This window comes from Heptranchias perlo, chromosome 16 (genome assembly GCF_035084215.1).
Source record: "Heptranchias perlo isolate sHepPer1 chromosome 16, sHepPer1.hap1, whole genome shotgun sequence".
In the NCBI taxonomy this organism is placed as follows: Eukaryota; Metazoa; Chordata; class Chondrichthyes; order Hexanchiformes; family Hexanchidae; genus Heptranchias; species Heptranchias perlo.
In genome coordinates this window covers 18844111-18857004 of record NC_090340.1, presented here as the reverse complement: position 1 = coordinate 18857004, position 12894 = coordinate 18844111, and positions in this window count along the sequence as shown.

The window sequence follows — 12894 nt, the reverse complement described above, 5'->3', positions numbered from 1 at the left end:
GTAAGGACAGTACATGGGAATTGCTAGTTGGAAAAAAAAGTCCAAGGTCCATCTAGTTTGCCTTCTACCACAGTCATAGTTGCATGATACGATGATAATGGAGTTGTTGACACATCATTGCAATCAATCTATCAATTAGTCTACAACAGACCCAGGCATGAGGTGAGGAAAACCCCAGTGGGGGTGGAATGCTTTGGGAACCATAGGTCCAATGTCACCTGTTCCCCTCAAGCCTCCTACACTTACCACAGGTCATGTCTCAAATTAGATATCAGAAAACTTCATTGTCTCTTAGCACAGAGACTGAGTGAAGGAGCTATCTCCATCCAGGCAGCTTGCACCTCTGCTTTCACAGGTGGATGCCCTGCTGCCACAGAGGGTCACCCTCCCTGTTTGGTTGCACCTCCTGCAGCAGGACTGCCAAAGCATCCTCAGTAAATGGATGAGCCTTCACAACATTCCTGCGTGCACCTATCTTCAAGTGGCACAAACTCTGGAATTAGCAATCACTCGTTTCTGCAACGACAAAGTAATTGTCACATCAAGAATGCATCATCTCTTTACAGATGGGCAGCCATTCTTTAAGAGCTGCTGCTTCACTAGATTTTCCTGCAGCTGTTTGTTTTCATGTTCAGTGAGACTATTAAAATAAAGGAGAGGCTAACTTCACAAAATGAGATGAAGCCAGTTGTTCCTGCCTCACAATTTTGGGTTAACAGTGTTGGTCACTGACACAAGAAAGTGGATTTTTGTCTGCATTGAATTTTTAACTTTTGTTTTATTATTGCTGGAAATAGCATGTGAAGGTAAAACCCAGATCGCACAGGGTATTTCACAAAGGAAGAACCTTGAGTTCAGAGACCAGAATGACTAGCTGCAGTAGGCTTCACAAAGTGTTAGATAAAATAGGAGGTCCAAGGTGCTAACTGGATTATACAGCCACAGATTTTACATTGCATGGCAGCAGCATATGTCATCGTCAAAGATGGGACTTTGTTGATGAGGGAAATGCAAGCTTTTGCTTCAGTAACTTCAAAGAAGTTGAGTGTATTTCTGTGGTGAGCCTATTTTATCTGAGCCAGTTTTTAACTTTTCCAACCAGTAAAAAAGTTTTGTTAATTATTGTGATTCGAGCAGAAAAGTTAGGCTAGTTTTGAAACTGCAGTATGTCCCATGGTTTACGGAGTGAGCTTTAGATTTAAAGGCCATATATTGAGTGGCATCTTATTTTATATATCGGAGAATAGTGGAGTATGATTCATTATTTTATGTTGGAAACTGTTCCTTTACCAGTTTTATTTAAATAAACCATCTGTTGGTTTAGAGCCTAAGCCTCAATCTGTTAGTGTGTATATTTGCTCCACCTTACCAATACCAGTTTACCAATAATAGTGCAACAATAAGTAAAGTCAAAGCAGGAAAAAATAGTAAAAAGTTAAGGTTCTTTATCTGAATGCATAGAGCATTTGTAACAAGATAGATGAATTAATGGCACAAATAAAGATAAATGGGTTTGACCTAATAGCCATTAGAGAAGTGGTTGCAAAATGACCAAGGTTGGGAACTAAATATTTCAGGGTATATGACCTTTAGAAAAGACAAGCAGAATGGAAAAGAAGGTGGTGTAGCCCTAATAATAAAGGATGCAATAAGGACAGTAGTGAGACAGGATCTTGGCTCGGAGGATCAGGAAGTAGAATCAGTATGGGTGGAAATAAGAAATAACAAGGGGCAGAAAACACGGAGTAGTTTATAACCCCCTAATAATAGCAATAACCATTGGACAGAGTATTAATCATGAAATAATAGGAGCTTGTAACAAAGGTAATGCAGTAATCATGGGAATTTAAACAGCATGTAGACTGGCAAATCAAATTGGCAAAGGTAGTTTGGAAGATGTGTTCATGGAATGTATTTGAGATGGTTTCTTAGAGCAATAAATCAGGGAACCAACCAGGGAACAGGCTATTTTAGATCTTGTAATGTGTAATGAGATAGGGTTAATTAGTAATCTTGCAGTAAAAGAACCTTTGGGGAAGAGGATCATAATATGATAGAATTTCACATTGAGTTTGAAAGTAACATACTTAGTCAGAAACTAGAGTCTTAAACTTAAATAAAGCCAATTACATAGGTATGAGGGGCAAGTTGTCAAAGGTAGATTGGGAAATTAAATTAAAGGGTATGACTGTTGAAAAGCAATGGCAAACATTTAAAGAAATAGTTCAATATTCTCAACAAATATACATTCCATTGAGAAATAAAAACTCCACAGGAAAAGTGATCCACCCATGGCTAACTAAGAAGGTAAGGAGAGTATTGGAGTGGAAGAAGAGGCCTATAATGTTGCTAGATTAATAAGCCTGGGGATTGGGAGAGTTTTAGAAACCAACAAAGGATGACCAAAAAAGGAGAAAATAGAATATGAAAGTAAATTAGCAAGAAATATTAAACAGATTGTAAGAGCTTTTACAAGTATGTAAAAAGGAAGAGTAGCAAAAGTAAACATTGTTCCCTTAGAGGTTGAGACAGGAGAAATTATAATGGGGCAATCAGGAAATGGTAGATGTGTTTAACATATTTTGTATCTGTCAGTCAAAGACACAAAAACATACCAGAAATAGTGGGGAACCAAGGGGTTAAAGAGAGTGAGGAACTTAAAACAATTAATATTACTAGAGAAAAAGTACTGGACAAACTAATGGGACTAAAAGCTAACAAATCCCCTGGACCTGATTGCCTACATCCTAGGCTTCTAAAAGAGGTGGCTGCAGAGATACTGGATGCATTGGTTATGATCTTCCAAAATTCTCTAGATTCTGGAATGGTCCCAGTGGATTGGAAGGTAGCAAATGTTACCCTGCTATTCAAGAAGGGAGGGAGGGAGGGAGAGAGAAAACAGGGAACTACAGGCCAGTTAGCCTGACATCAGTTGTCAGGAAAATGCTGGAATCCATTTTTAAGGAAGTGGTAACAGGGTACTTAAATCATATGATTAGGCAGAGTCAACATAGTTTTATGAAAGGGAACTCATGTTTGACAAATTTATTCAAGTTTTTTGAGGATGTAACTAGCAGGGTAGATAAAGTAGAACTGGTGGATGTAGTATATTTGGATTTTCAAAAGGCATTCCAAGGTGCCACATAAAATGTTACCCTCAGCTGCATGAGCCCTTACTTTGTGTAATGTATTTGCATGGATAGAGGATTGGCTAAAGGACAGGAAGCAGTGTAGGGATAAACAGGTCATTTTCAGGTTGGCAGGCTGTAACTAGTGGGGTGCCACAAGGATTGATGCTTGGGCCTCAGCTACTTGCAATCTATATTAATGGCTTAGATGAAGGCACTAAGTGTAATGTATCAAAGTTTGCTGATGCTACAAAGCTAAGTGGGAAAGTAAGCTGTGAGGAGGACACACAGGTTAAGTAAGTGGGCAAGAGGGTGGTGGATAGAAACATAAAATAGGCGCAAGAGTAGGCCATTCAGCCCTTTGGGCCTGCTCCACCATTCAAAATGATCATGGCTGATCATCTAACTCAGTACCCTGTTCCTGCTTTTTCCCCATATCCCTTGATCCCTTTTAGCATTAAGAAATATATCTATCTGCTGCTTGAATACATCTAATTACTTGGCCTCCACTGCCTTCTGTGGTACAGAATTCCACAGGTTCAACACCCTCTGGGTGAAGAAATTTCTCCTCATCTCCGTTCGAAATGGCATACCCTGTATCCTGAGACCCCCTGGTTCTGGACTCCCAAGCAATCAGGAACATTCTCCCTGCATCTAGTCCTGTTAGAATTTTATGTTTCGATGCGATCACCTCTCATTCTTCTAAACTCTAGTGAATATAGGCCTAGTCGACCCAATCTCTCCTCATACGTCAGCCCTGCCATCCCAGGAATCAGTCTGGTAAACCTTTGTTGCACTCCCTCTGTGGCAAGGACATCCTTCCTCAGCTAAGGAGACCAAAGCTGCACACAATACTCCTGATGTGATCTCACCAAGGCCCTGTACAACTGCAGTAAGACATCCCTGTTCCTGTACTCAAATCCTCTTGCAATGAAGGCCAACATACCATTTGCCTTCCTAACTGCTTGCTGCACCTGAGTGCTCGCTTTCAGCGATTGGTGTACAAGGACACCCAGGTCTCGTTGTACCTCTCCTTTTCCCAATCTATCACCATTCAGATAATCTGCCTTTTCTGTTTTTACAACCAAAGTGGATAACCTCACATTTATCCACGTTATACTGCATCTGCCATGTTCTTGCCCACTCACCCAACTTGTCCAAATCACATTGGAGCCTCTTTACATCCTCCTCACAGCTCACATTCCACCCCAGCTTTGTGTTGTCTGCAAACTTTGAAATTTTACATTCCGTTCCCTCATCCAAATCATTGATATATATTGTGAATAGCTGGGGCCCAAGCACTGATCCCTGTGGTACCCCACGAGTCACTGCCTGCCACCTGGAAAAGACCAGTTTATTCCTACTGTTTCCTGTCTGTCAACCAGTTCTCAATCCATGCCAGTATATTCCCCCCCAATCCCATGTGCTTTAATTTTGCACACTAACCTCTTGTGTGGGACCTTATCAAAAGCCTTCTGAAAATCCAAGTACACCACATCCACTGGTTCTCCCCTATCTATTCTACTAGTTACCTCCTCAAAAAACTCCAGTAGATTTGTTAAGCATGATTTCCCTTTCATAAACCCATGCTGACTTTGTCCAATCCTATTAATGCCTTCCAAGTGTTCTGTTATCACATCCTTTATAATAGACTCTAGCATTTTCCCCACTACTGATGTTAGGCTAACTGGTCTGTAATTCCCTGCTTTTTTTTTCTCCCTTTTTTTAAATAGTGGGGTTACATTTGCCACCCTCCAGTCTGTAGGAACTGTTCCAGAGTCTATAGAATTTTGAAAGATGACCACCAATGCAACCACTATTTCCAGGGCCACTTCCTTTAGTACTCTGGGATGTGGATTATCAGGCCCTGGGGATTTGTCAGCCTTTAGCCCCATTAATTTCCCTAGCACTTTTTTACTATACTGATTTCCTTCAGTTCCTCCCTCTCTAGACCCTTGGTTCCCTAACATTTCTGGGAGGTTATTTGTGTCCTCCGGTTCTGTCTTCACACAAAAGTATGTGTTTAATTCTTCTGCCATTTCTTTGTTCCCCATTTATAATTTCCCCCATTTCTGACTGTAAGGGACCTTCATTTGTCTTCACTAATCTTTTGATATATTTATATATTTATAGAAGCTTTTACAGTCAGCTTGTATGTTCCCTGCTAGTTTACCCTCATTCTATTTTCCCCTCTTAATCAATCTCTTTATTCTCCTTTGTGAATTCTAAACTGCTCCCAATCCTCAGACTTGCTGCTTTTTCTGCCAATTTTATGTCTCCTCTTTGGATCTAATACTATCCCTAATTTCTTTTGTAAGCCACGATTGAGCCACCTTTCCTGTTTTATTTTTGCACCAGACAGGAATGAATAATTGTTGCAATTCCTGCACACATTTTAAATATTAGCCATTGCCTATCCACCATCATCCCTTTCAGTAAAGTTCCCCAATCTATCATAGCCAACTCGCACCTTATACTTTCATAATTTCCTTTATTTAGATTCAGGACCCTAGTTTCGGATTCGACTACTTCACTCCATCTTAATGAGGAATTCTATCATGTTATGGTCGCTCTTCCCTAAGGGACCCCACACAACAAGATTGTTAACTAATCCTTTCTCATTGCACAATACCCAGTCTAGGATCACCTGTTCTCTAGTTGGTTCCTCAACATATTGGTCTAGAAATCCATCATGTACACACTCCAGGAATTCCTCCCCCACAGTATTATTGCTAATTTGGTTTGACCAACCTATGTAGATTAGTCACCCGTGATTATAGTTGTACCCTTCTTGCATGCAACTCTAATTTCCTGTTTAATGCCCTCCCCTACATCTCCACTACTGTTTGTGGTCCCATAGACAACCCTCACCAACATTTTCTGCCCCTTGGTGTTTCTTAGCTCCATCCATACAGATTCCAGTGATTTTCTGAGCCAATATCCTTCCTCACTATTGCATTGATTTCCTCCTTTACTAACAATGCTACCCTACCTCCTTTTCCCTCTTTGGCTGTCCTTTCTAAATATTGAATACCCCTGGATGTTCAGTTCCCATCCTTGGTCACTCTGCAGCCATGTCTCTGTAATCGCAACTATATTAAAGGTGTTGTTGGCAGTATTATCAAGTGGCACTTAACTCAAATAACCTGCTCACCGATGCTCAGTTTGGGTTCTGCCAGGACCACTTGGCTCCAGACCTCATTACAGCCTTGGTCCAACCATGGACAAAAGAGCTGAATTCCAGAGGTGAGAGTGACTGCCCTTAACATCAGGGCAGCATTTGGCTGACTGTGACATCAAGGAGCCCTAATAAGATTGAAGTCAATAGGAATCGGGGAAATCTCTCCAGTGGCTGGAGTCATACCTAGCACAAAAGATGGTACTGGTTGTTGGAGGCCAATCATCTCAGCCCCAGGATATCACTGCAGGGCAGTGTCTTAAGCCCAACCACCTTCAGCTGCTTCATCAATGGTCTTCCCTCCATCATAAGGTCAGAAGTGGGGATGTTCGCTGATGATTGCAGAGTGTTCAGTTCCATTTGCAACCCCTCAGATAATGAAGCAGTCCGTGCCCGCATGCAGCAAGACCTCGACAACGTCCAGACTTGGGCTAATAAAAAGAAAGTAACATTTGAGCCACACAAATGCCAGGCAATGATCATCTCCAACAAGAGAGTCTAACCATCCCCTTGACATTCAAAGGCATTACTATTGCTGAATCTCCCACTATCAACATCCTGGGGGTCACCATTGACCAGAAACTTTAATGGACCAGCCACATAAACACTGCGGCTACAAGAACAGATCAGAGGTTTGGTATTCTGCAGCAAGTGATTCACCTCCTGACTCTCTCCAAAGCCTTTCCACTATCTACAAGGCACAAGTCAGGAGTGTGATGGAATACTCTCCACTTACCTGGATGAGTGCAGCTCCAACAACACTCCAGAAGCTTGACACCATCCTGCAGCCCACTTGATTGGCACCCCATCCACCATCTTAAACATTCACTCTCTCTACCACCAGCACACCATGGCTGTAATGTGTACCATTTACAAGATGCACTGCGCAACTTGCCAAGGCTTCTCCACCAGCACCTCCCAAACCCACGACCTCTACCACCTGGAAGGACAAGAGCAGCAGGCGCATGGGAACACCACCACCTGCATGTTCCCCTCCAAGTCACACACCATCCTAACTTGGAAATATATCACCTTTCCTTCATCGTCGCTGGGTCAAAATCTTGGAACTCTCTTCCTAACAGCACTGGGAGTACTGTCACCACATGGACTGCAGTGGTTCAAGAAGGCAGCTCACCACCACCTTCTCAAGGGCAATTAGGGATGGGCAATAAATGCTGGCCACACCAGCGACGCCCACATCAATGAATGAATTTAAAAAAATACATGTCAGATAATGCAAAAAATGTAAGCCGATACATTTTGAGAAGAATAAGGAGAGGAAATATACAATAAAGCAGTGAAATTTTAACAGGTTAGGAAGAGTAGTGGGACTTTGGGGTTCAGATACACCTCTTTAAAAGTGGGAGGACAAGTTAGTAAAAATTTTTAAAAAGCATTTGGGATCCTACGCCTTATAAAAAGGAACATATAATACAAAATCAGAGCTAATCCCATACGTAAACAGCATTGGTTAGGTCACAATTAGAATATAGTATTTGTTTTTGGAGAGCCCATTTTAGAAGGATGTCAAGGCCATGGAGAGGGCACAAAAGATATGAACTAAGATTATACCAGAGATAAGAGGATTTAGTTATCAGGAGACACAAGAGAAGCCGGGACTCTTTCCACTAGAACAGAAAAGGTTGAGTGGAAATCTGGTAGAGGTGTTCTGAATTATGAAGGGTTTTAATGAGGTAAAAATAGGGATAGGCTATTTCCAACGGTTAATGAGTCAGAAACTAAAAGACATAAATTTAAGATCGCCACCAAAAGAACAAAGGGAGAGGTTAAGAGAATTTTCTTTTTAGGCAGAGGGTTGTTAAGATATGGAATGCCCCACCAGAAACATACATGCCAACCTACAAAACTCAGAAAAATTCACTAACAGTTTCATAAAAGCTGACACTGCTCCAAAATAAGCTGGCAACTCAGAAAAATAAAATATCCCTTAATAAAGACCTGAGACCAAGGACCGAATAAGTTAAATTCCTTTCTTATTTTAATCTCAGGATTTTTACGAGTGTTTTGGGGTCACTTTCTGCAATTCAATTTATTTTTCTGTTGAAACAGCTGAAACCTAATGGCCTCATGTATGCAATGTTGCTAACTGTCCACCTTTGGATTGGATGTCAGCTTTTCCAGCCCATATTTGCACTTTTACCATGGGAGCCTGGAAAACTGCTTGAATTCCCAATGGCACAGTCACCTCTGCTTTGTTGCTGGTTTGTTTTTGCTTCTGGCTGGGATGCCACCCACCTCTGCTTGTATTTGCGTGAGAGCGCAGGACAGACTCCCCTCCCTGTGCTGCTAGTCTGAGAACAGCTCGTGGTGCATGGGGGGAGACGAGAGTGGTAGAGGACCTGCATGCAGCGACTCTTTGCTTAGGGTTGGCTCTGTAAAACCAGTGGCTGCTCACGTCAGGCTGGATTGAATCGTGCTTCTCTCCAAGGCCCTGATGCTGAGGAAAGCAGCCCTTTAAAAGCAGCAGTATTTTGTTGCCACTAGGATAACACAAAGGATTCCCAGGTTACATGAATTACACACACAAAAAGAGGTGCATTTATACAGCACCTTTCACGACCTCAGTCCGTCCCAAAGTGCTTTACAGCCAATGAACTACTTTTGAAGGGTAGTCACTGTTGTAATGTAGGAAATATGGCAGCCAATTTGCTCACAGCACAATCTTACAAACAGCAATGAAATAAATGACCAGATAATCTGTTTGTGATGTTGGTTGAGGGATAAATGTTGACAAAGAACATTTGGAACAACTTATTTATCAAGGTTGGTGGCAGCTCTGGCTGTCTCAGGTACATTCACACACAAATTAATAAGTATATAATCAAGTACACTTCGAGTAAGGTCTAAACAGCTGTTTCAATTGTTATTCAGTGAAAGCCTGTGGTAACACATTGCACATAAAACATTGTTTAAGAAATAAAAATGTGACCACCAACTGAAATGAGGATTGAATACCAGGAAGTTGAACAGAAGGAACGAGCAGGTGGAGGTTATAATGGTCTGGGACGTGTCTGCACAGCATTCTTAAAGGATTTTAAAAGCTCAAAAAGCGAAAGTTGGCAACGATATAAAAGTGGAAGAAGCATATTACCTTTTTAAAAGGGGACTGGATAAGTATTTGGAAAATAAAAAGTTTAGGGGGACAATGGCAGGGAAATGGGACGAAGGTGAATAAGTCTTTCAGAGAACTGACATCGATGCACTGAACTGAATGGCTTCCTTCTGTTCCTTTTAATAATGACACGAAAACTATACAGTTTCTTTAAACTCACTTTAAAAAAAAAAAAAAAAAAAAAAATTACAATTTAAAATAAAGGTTAAAAACTTGATTTAAAATTGGGGATTAGGATTTGGAGTTAGGAATACAACTAATGAACTAAATTTAAAATTGGGATTAGGATTTGAAGTTAGGAATACAACTTTTGACAAGGTCCCACATGGCAAACTGGTCAGAAAAGTAAAAGCCCATGGGATCCAAGGGAAAGTGGCAAGTTGGATCCAAAATTGGCTCAGTGGCAGGAAGCAAAGGGTAATGGTCGATGGGTGTTTTTGTGACTGGAAGGCTGTTTCCAGTGAGGTTCCACAGGGCTCAGTACTAGGTCCCTTGCTTTTTGTGGTATATATCATTGGTTTAGGCTAAAATGTAGGGGGTATGATTAAGAAGTTTGCAGATGATACAAAAATTGGCCGTGTGGTTGATAGTGAGGAAGAAAGCTGTAGACTGCAGGAAGATATCAATGGACTGGTCAAGTGGGCAGAAAAGTGGCAAATGGAATTCAATCCGGAGAAGTGTGAGGTAATGCATTTGTGGAGGGCAAACAAGGCAAGGGAATACATAGTAAATGGCAGGATACTGAGAGGTGTAGAGGAACAGGGATCTTGGAATGCATGTCCGTAGATCCCTGAATCATAGAAAGGTTACTGCAAGGAAGGAGGCCATTCGCCCCATCGAGTCCGTGCTGGCTTTTTGTAAGAGCAATCCAGCTAGTCCCATTCCCCCGCCCTTTTTCCTTTCAAGTACTTATCCAGTTCCCTTTTGAAGGCCATGATTGAATCTGTCTCCACACCCCCACCGCCCCAATCCCTGGGCAGTGCATTCCAGATCCTAACCACTCGCTGTGTTTAAAAAAAAAAAGAAGAAAAAAAAAGTTTTTCCTTATGTCATCTTTGGTTCTTTTGCCAATCACCTTAAGTCAATGTCCTCTGGTTCTTGACCCTTCTGCCAATGGGAACAATTTCTGTCTATCTACTCTGTCTAGACCCTTCATGATTTTGAATGCCTCCATCAAATCTCCTCGCAACCATCTCTGTTCCAAGGAGAACAACCCCAGCTTCTCCAGTCTATCCACGTAACTAAAGTCCCTCATCCCTGGAATCGTTCTAGTAAATCTCTTCTGCACCCTTTCTAAGGCCTTCACATCTTTCCTGAAGTGCGGTGCCCAGAACTGGACACAATATTCCAGTTGTGGCCAAACCAGTGTTTTATAAAGGTTCATTATGGCTTCCATACTTTTGTAATCAATGCCTCTATTTATAAAGCCCAGGATCCCCTATGCTTTTTTAACCACTTTCTCAACCCGCCCTGCCACCTTCAACGATTTGTGTACATTTACCCCTAGATCTCTCTGTTCTCGTACCTCTTTTAGAGTTGTACCCTCTAGTTTATATTGTCTCTCCTCGTTCTTCCTACCGAAATGTATCACTTCGGATTTTTCTGCGTTAAATTTCATCTGCCCATGCCACCAGCATATCTATATCCTCTTGAAGGTAGCAGGACAGGTAGATTAGGTGGTTAAGAAGGCATATGGAATACTTTACTTTATTAGCCAAGGCACAGAATATAAGAGCAGGGAGGTTATGGTCGAACTGTACAAGCTAGTGTATTGCATAAAGTTCTGTTCACCACATTACAGGAAAGATGTGATTGCACTAGCGAGGATGTTGCCAGGACTGGAGAATTTTAGCTATGAGGAAAGATTGGATAGGAACATTGGCCTACTCCTATTCCTGTATTCCTTTCAGCCCCTCGAGCCTGCTCCACCAGAGGAGGCTAAGGGAAGATTTAATTGAGGTGTGTAACATTATGAGGGGCCTAGATAGAGTGGATAGGAAGGACCTGTTTCCCTTGGCAGAGAGGTCAATAACCAGACGGCATAGATTTAAAGTAATTGGTAGAAGGATTAGAGGGGAGTTGAGAAGAAATTTTTTCACCCAGAGGGTGGTGATGGTCTGGAACTCACTGCCTGAAAGGGTGGTAGAGGCAGAAACTCTCATCGCATTTAAAAAGTACTTGGATATGCACTTGAAGTGCCGAGACCTACAAGGCTATGGACCAAGAGCTGGAAAGTGGGTTTAGGCTGGAGAGCTTTTTCTGGGCTGGCACAGACATGATGGACCGAATGGCGGCCTCCTGTGCCGTAAATTTCTATGATTCTAATGAATTAAATTTAAAATTAGGATTATAATTTGGAGTTAGGAATATAACTGAAGAATTAGATTTAAAATTGAGATTAGGATTTGGAGATAGGCATACCATTAAAGAATTAAATTTAAAATTAGGATTTGGAGTTAGGAATACAATTATAGAATTGGATTTAAAATTGGGATTAGGATTTGAAGATAACTTCATTTGACTTCTGCAGCTTTTGACACGGTTAACCACACCATCCTCCTCCGACGTCTCCTCTATCTTCCAGCTGGGTGGGCTGCGTTCGCCTGGTTCCATTTTTATCTATCCAGTTGTAGCCACAGAATCACCTGCAATGGCTTCTCTTCCCGCTCCTGTATCGTTACCTCTCGAGTCCCCCAATGATCTACCCTTGGCCGCACCCCCCCCTCCCTCCCTCCTAGTTCTCTTTTTTTTATTATTCGTTCATGGGATGTGGGCGTCGCTGGCAAGGCTAGCATTTATTGCCCATCCCTAATTACTGTCTCTGGGCAACACCATCCGAAAACACATCAGATTCCACATGTACACTAACAACACCCAGCTCTATCTCACCACCACCTCCCTCAACCCCTCCACTGTCTCTCTTTTGCCACATTGCTTGTCCGACATCCAGTACTGGATGAGCAAAAATTTCCTCCAACAAAATATTGGGAAGACCAAAGTCATTGTCTTTGGTCCCCGCTGCAAACTCCATTCCCTAGCCACCGACTCTATCTCTGTCTGAGGCTGAACCAGACCATTCACAACCTTGGTGTCCTATTTGACCCTGAGATGGGTCCAACCACATATCCGCTCCATCACCAAGACTGCCTACTTCCACCTCTGTAACATTGCCCGTCTCCACTTCTGCCTCAGCTCATCTGCTGCTGAAACCCTTATCCATGCCTTTGTTACTTCCAGGCTGGACTATTCCAATGGTCTCCTGGCTAGCCTCCCATCTTCCACCTTCCATAAACATGAGCTCATCCAAAACTCTGCCGCCCGTATCCTAACTCGCACCTTGGGGGTGATTTTAAACCGCAAGAACGGGTGGGTTGGGGGCGGGTGGGAGTTGAAAATAGTTGGTTTTTTTGGTTCGCATATGTAGTCCCAATGGGAAGCCTGTACTTTTACGCGCC